The sequence below is a fragment of the Zea mays genome, chromosome 3 (assembly GCF_902167145.1).
Source record: "Zea mays cultivar B73 chromosome 3, Zm-B73-REFERENCE-NAM-5.0, whole genome shotgun sequence".
Classification (NCBI taxonomy): Eukaryota; Viridiplantae; Streptophyta; class Magnoliopsida; order Poales; family Poaceae; genus Zea; species Zea mays.
Window position 1 is genome coordinate 27,909,817 of NC_050098.1, and position 5,986 is coordinate 27,915,802.

A 5,986-nucleotide genomic window follows, 5' to 3' on the forward strand; every position below is an offset into this window, starting at 1 on the left:
TCGACAGACAAGCTTAAAAACTCGGAGCCTGACCATGCACCCGGGCTATGGCCAGGCCGCATGAGGGAACAACAAGGCCGACCGAGGCATCACAAAAAGAATTAAGACCTCAGAGGAGTCGAACCACTCCTCCGAGGCCTCAGGGGCTACACCCGACGGGTGCGCTCGCGCGCACCCATCGGAACAAAATATAACCGAGAAAGGCTGGTCCCCATGCAAAAAATCCAGCAGAACCTCCAAGCGAGTACCTACACTCCCTTTGAGGCTCGGGGGCTACTGTCGGGTACCGTAATTAGGGGTACCCCCAATACTCCTTAACATGGCTGGAAAACGTCTTCAGAACAAACCGTAAAGACTGATAGGCACGGTTCAAGTCAAGGCCTCATCTACCAAGGGACTCGATCTCGTCTCGCCCGAGCCCGGCCTTGGGCAAGAACTGCAGTCCCGGACGAATTCACGCCTCGCCCGAGGGCCTCCTCAGGCAGTGGGCGCACCCTCGGCTCGCCCGAAGCCAAGCTCGGGCAAACTTTATCGTGCAGCGACCTCGGCCAAATCGCCTTACCAACCGACCGTATCGCATGCGCATTTAATGCGGGGATCGCCTGACACCTTATCCTGACACGCGCGCCTCAGTCGGCAAGGTCGAAATGACCGCAGTCACTTCGCCCCTTTACTGATCGTTCTGACAGGAAAACAACATTGTTCGCCCCGCTCCGGCTACTATGCCAACCACCAGGGAAAAACTAACGACAGTAAGTCACGACCTCCCCCGAGTTCAGCCTTGGGCGCAACAGTGAGCTCCGCCTCGCCCGACCCCAGGCCTCGGCCTCAGCCTCGGCCTCGGGAGAAGGTCTCCGCCTCGCCCGACCCCAGGCCTCGGCCTCGGGAGAAGGTCTCCGCCTCGCCCGACCCCAGGCCTCGGCCTCGGGAGAAGGTCTCCGCCTCACCCGACCCCGGGCCTTGGCCTCGGAGGAGTTGCCGCCTCGCCCGACTACGCCACTGGGGATCCATCATTACCCTACCCCTAGCTAGCTGCCTCAGGCTACGAAGGAACAAGACCGGTGTCCCATCTAGATTACTCCAGCAACAGGTAATGATGGTTCCCTGCATGCGTCCATGACGTCGATGGTTCTCAGCTCCCTACGGAAGCAAGGAAACGTCAGCAGGACCCCGGGCTGCACCGTCAGCTACGCTTCTACAGGGCTCAAGCACTTCTCCGACAGCCACGTTAGCACATATACAGGGCTCAAGCACTTCTCCGCCGGCCACGTTAACACATAGCTACACCCCCATTGTACAGCTGGACCATCTCCTTGTATCTATAAAAGGGGATGTCCAAGGCCTTCCTAAAGGAGACGGACACACGCAAGCAGATAAGAGAGGGCGGACGCAAAGGAGGCTAACTCAGATGGCTCGCTCCAAGGCCAAACCCTCTCTCTCTCGCGACGCTTGTAACCCCTACTACGAGCATCCCGGTGCAAGATAATATAAGCCTCATCCCCCTCTTGTATTTCATCTTGCATCAACCCATCTGGGCAGGGACACGCAACATCAAATTCACTGATCGGTTGAGGGTCCTCGCGGGTCCAAAACGCCGACAAGTATGTTTGGACGTTGATCGAGCCGGAGGTGAAAGATCACCTACTGTCTACCAGACCAAGTTCTTCAGCAACGTTTCTTAAATTTCATCTTTTAAATAAATATTCTCTATTTTTACGGTACTCTCTAAAAGATTATATCATATATATCTTCTCCATCTCCAGGAATACCATCTAAATTTTATTGGCTATATCAACAGTGTACTAGATTTCACTTTCTTTATTACTACCTCCATTCACAAATATATGACACCGTTGATTTTTTTGAAAAATTTTGACCACTCGTCTTATTCAAAATATTTATTTAAAAATGTAAAATTTTAAGTTAAGTACAAACTACCCTAAGTGATATAACAAATCACAAAAAAATAAATGACTAACTCATTTTTTTAATAAGATGAGCGATCAAAGTTTTTTTAAAAGTCAACGGTATCATATATTTATGAACGGAGGAAGTATTTTTTTTACCAATTGTGGCCACATGAATGAGATGCACAACAAATAAACACAGTGCATAGAGGACGACCGTACGCCCTCTATTAATAGCAGATGCAGGCCTCCCTCCAAATTTTAGAGGACCCTTTAGAGTCTCTTGTTAGAGAAAAAAAGTAGGATACAACCACTATATTTTAGAGTTCAGAACTATATATGTTTATTGTTAAAGCTAGTCTTACCATACGTGTACGATGTATCGGAAACAAACCTCATTGAAGCTCAGCTATAGGTGTACATTCGGGCCGCCGGGCCCAGCCTAGCCCAAGCCCGAAAAGGCCCGTATTGTTTGAATTTCGGGTCGGCCCGACCCGTTTGAATTTCGGGCCGTGCCGGGCCGGCCCACGGGCCTAGCCCTCGGCCCACGGCCCGACCCGTAATTGCTTAAATGTGCCAAGCTCATTTCGAGCGGCCCAAAATTATAAAAGCCCAAAATTCACATTAAGGCCCGAAATTCAATTTTTGGCCCGAAATTCAGTTTTTGGCCCGAAATTCACGTCAGAGCCCGAAATTCAAAACAAATTTAATAAAACAAATAAAAGATAAGACAAATAAATTTGACCAAAAGCAAATATAATATTTGTATTAAGTTATCAGAGCTATGCAATGACTACCTCGTTTACAAATCATTTTGTTAGAAAGAAAAAGAGTATAATCAGCTCTATATAAAGTTCGTAAGTTCAGTTCATTATCTAATGTTCATAACAAAAAATAAAATTACATCACATACTCTAATTTAAAGCTACAAAAACATCTAACTAACATTATCTCTAGCTTTGTGTTCTTTATCAAGTACATGAAAGTGTCGAATGAAGTGTGATTTTAATAAATATATGGGCCTTTTCATGCCTCTATATGAGCCATTTCGTGCCTGCCTTAAACGGGCCGTGCTCATGCCCGCCCGTGGGCCGCGACCTCGGCCCAAACCCGATCCGACACTAAAATATTTCATGTCATGCCGTGACGTGCCTGGACCGTGCTTTTTTTCGTGCTTCGGGCCGGCCCATCAGGCCCGGCCCAAATGTACACCTATAAGCCTAGCCTATATATCTTTGCTAGGAGGGTCGGGTGTTTTTTAGACCCAACTGATTGGACTGGACATTATGTTTTCAACTTTAGCCAATATATAAAATGGCCCAGTCAATTTTTGACGGATGGACCCACGTCTAGGAGTGATAACGAATCATGATCTAAATATTTCTTTACAATTTGTTTAAGCCCTTAAATAATTTTAATTTAAAAGTAAATAGAAATAGAGCACGGTCCTAATCTGATCCAACCCTTAAAGCTCATTACCACCTCTACCCTCTACCCACGCCCCTATTCCTCTATAGAGACCGCAATATAGTGTTTCTTAAATTTACTTTTCCTAGTCTGCGTTTGACTAGTAGCATGCTCGTGCGTTGCGATGGCACGCAGACAAAACGAGCGACAGGTCATCGTAGGCCGGTGACATCACGCGTGGGGGGAGGGGGCGTGCGAGAGTAGCGCTTGTGGAGGTGGGCGAGATCGGCGGATGTGTTGTCGCTGTGGGAGGGAGGAGGGAGTCCGGATGAAGAGGCTTCAACCACATGTTGATTACAAAAAAATAAGGGGGATTTTGTAAAAGTATTGACACACGATGACAGTGAAAACTGGTGTTTTATATTAGTAGAAATTTGAATATAAATTATTTTCTATATTTTTGTTTAGGTAGGGATAAATCAGAAAAAAGTAGTAATATCTAGAGATATATGAAGGGTTTATTTTTTTACCAAAATCTCTAGTCTTGTTAATACAGAATGATTCCCGGTATTGCTCTTAGAAATGGCAACGACTATTATACGGTTAGGCCTTACGTACAAGTGTTTTTTCTGATCCGTTAGATCACAATGCAACCGTAGATAAATATGAATTATTAAGTTTTTTATATAAATCTACGTGAACCAATAGTGTAAAAATTAAAGAGTTAAATATGATATATGATTGGATCATAATCTAACGAATCAAGAGTCTTACTTACACGCTTGCATTTGAGGCCTGATTGCAAAACAAGCGTTATCCTTAGCAATTGGTACTGGTACTGTTTTCCTATCCTTGCTACAGTTCTCGATTTCTCCCTGTCATGATTGAAAATCAGACTGGCATGCAAGTTGGAGGATGAAAAATTAGATTTTACTAGTGTAAATTCAGTTCATGGTAAAATCAGTCTACACTATCCACTCTAGCATATTGGTTGTTCGGTTCATTAATAAATTGCAACAGTTTGCTTGAAAAAAGTTACTGCATTGGAAAAAAGGGATTTAAGATTACATAAAAAGAACGGGATGGCACCTGCGATCACTCCACACAGCTTAGTGCAAAGAAAGGGTATCCACTGAGTGATCCATCTGTAAGAGGAACAAACGCTAGAAACTTTTGCAATATGGAACGGGATCTGGGAAGTTTCTTCACTGGCTTTTCATTTTTTTTTTTGTGGGGAAGATATAGCTTCTCTTTGAACAACACAGCACAGCAAACGATGTCGAGATGTCCCACCGGTTCTCGTCTAGCTTGTGTCTGGTGGCAGGGGCTGCACGCCGTGACGTGGAGACCTGGAAGACTGGTGATGGCTAGCGTCGGAGACCGGCGGCGGAGGCGGCTCGCCGTGCCCTCGCCTGCCCATGGCTGCTGCCGCTGCTGTCAATTCAGTAGAGTGCAATGCGCTATTCAAATGATGGTTTGGTGCATAGGAACGGGAGAGGTACTCGCAAATCTGAAAACGATGACGCTTGAACTGAATCGCGGTACCATTTGTTCAGCAAACTACTAAAGCTATAGGTCGTTCGTTCGTTCTTCTTCTTTCCCTAGTGGAAATTGGGATTGTTGCTACAGCAAGTTGGACAGTCGGCTTGGGTGTGCGTCAGGTAACTAACAGGCGAAGAACATGTCTGTATATATGTTGCCACAGGACACAAAAGGGGGAGGAGAAGGCAACAACTCCGTTTCGAGTTGGAAGAACACAAGAAGAAGGAGACGTCGCGTCGAGATGCCACACCGTGTTCGGACTTGGGACTAGCCATTGTCTGGAAGAACAGAAGCTGAATGAGGACTCCCGCTGGAGGTCGGCGCCGGAGGCGACACGCCGTCCACTCTCCCGCCCATGTACACCGGTACTGTAAGTTTAGCAGAGCGTAAGCTGAATGCATGTATGTACCGTGTACGGACTACGGAGTGCAACTGGAAACTGCATACGCTTGGGTACCAAGCATAGCGTGAGCAAGCAAAATGTATCAGGCAATAAAAGAGAAGACGGTGTTGTTACCTCCTGTGACGGAGCCCGTGAGCATCGCGGCAAGGAGGGCGACAGAGATGAGGACCGCGAGCAGCTTACGGCTGAGGAACGAGCACCAGCACCTCTGGTTCTGGTTCTGATGCTTCATCTGAAGAGCTCTGCGGCGGACCGATTCTTCTCTCCTTTTTGGCCTTTTGCCTTCCAGGACAGCGGCTCATGTACGATTCTTGGAAATCTGACAAGATGGCTCAGCTCCTGCCTCCTGGGATCCTGTGAGCATCTTGGTTTACAGTACATAGCTAGACGACACTGCACGTGTGGCACATTGATGACAGTATCTTTTTGAAAGGGACATTGATGACAGTATCGCACCGAATCCAGGTTCTATTTGAAAAATACAGACATAAAAAAACAAATGCTAAAATAAATACTATTTTAAGACGGAGGGAATGGATGCCCAGTTAACTTTGCTAAAAACCTGACACGACATGTTCATAACGTTACATAGGAGAGGAGGCAAACATGTTAAGGGTACGCTGGCTTACCGTTTCTAGATTTAAGCGTGGCCCACGAACCCGTTTTGATCCACGCTGTCTAGGTGGTTTATTTTACTGTGGCAGGGTATCCCGAAGACCGAGGCGAT

General features: G+C 46.7%; 1 long non-coding RNA gene across 1 annotated transcript; it reads right to left on the bottom strand.

The window, feature by feature from the left end:
• Positions 1–4,967: 4,967 nt before the first annotated feature.
• LOC109944934 (uncharacterized) lies at positions 4,968–5,602 on the bottom strand. Its single transcript, XR_002268325.2, has 2 exons — positions 5,374–5,602; positions 4,968–5,224 (listed from the first exon to the last, which is right to left on the bottom strand). It is a non-coding gene; the product is annotated as an uncharacterized lncRNA (long non-coding RNA).
• Between the last annotated feature and the right edge of the window lie 384 nt (positions 5,603–5,986).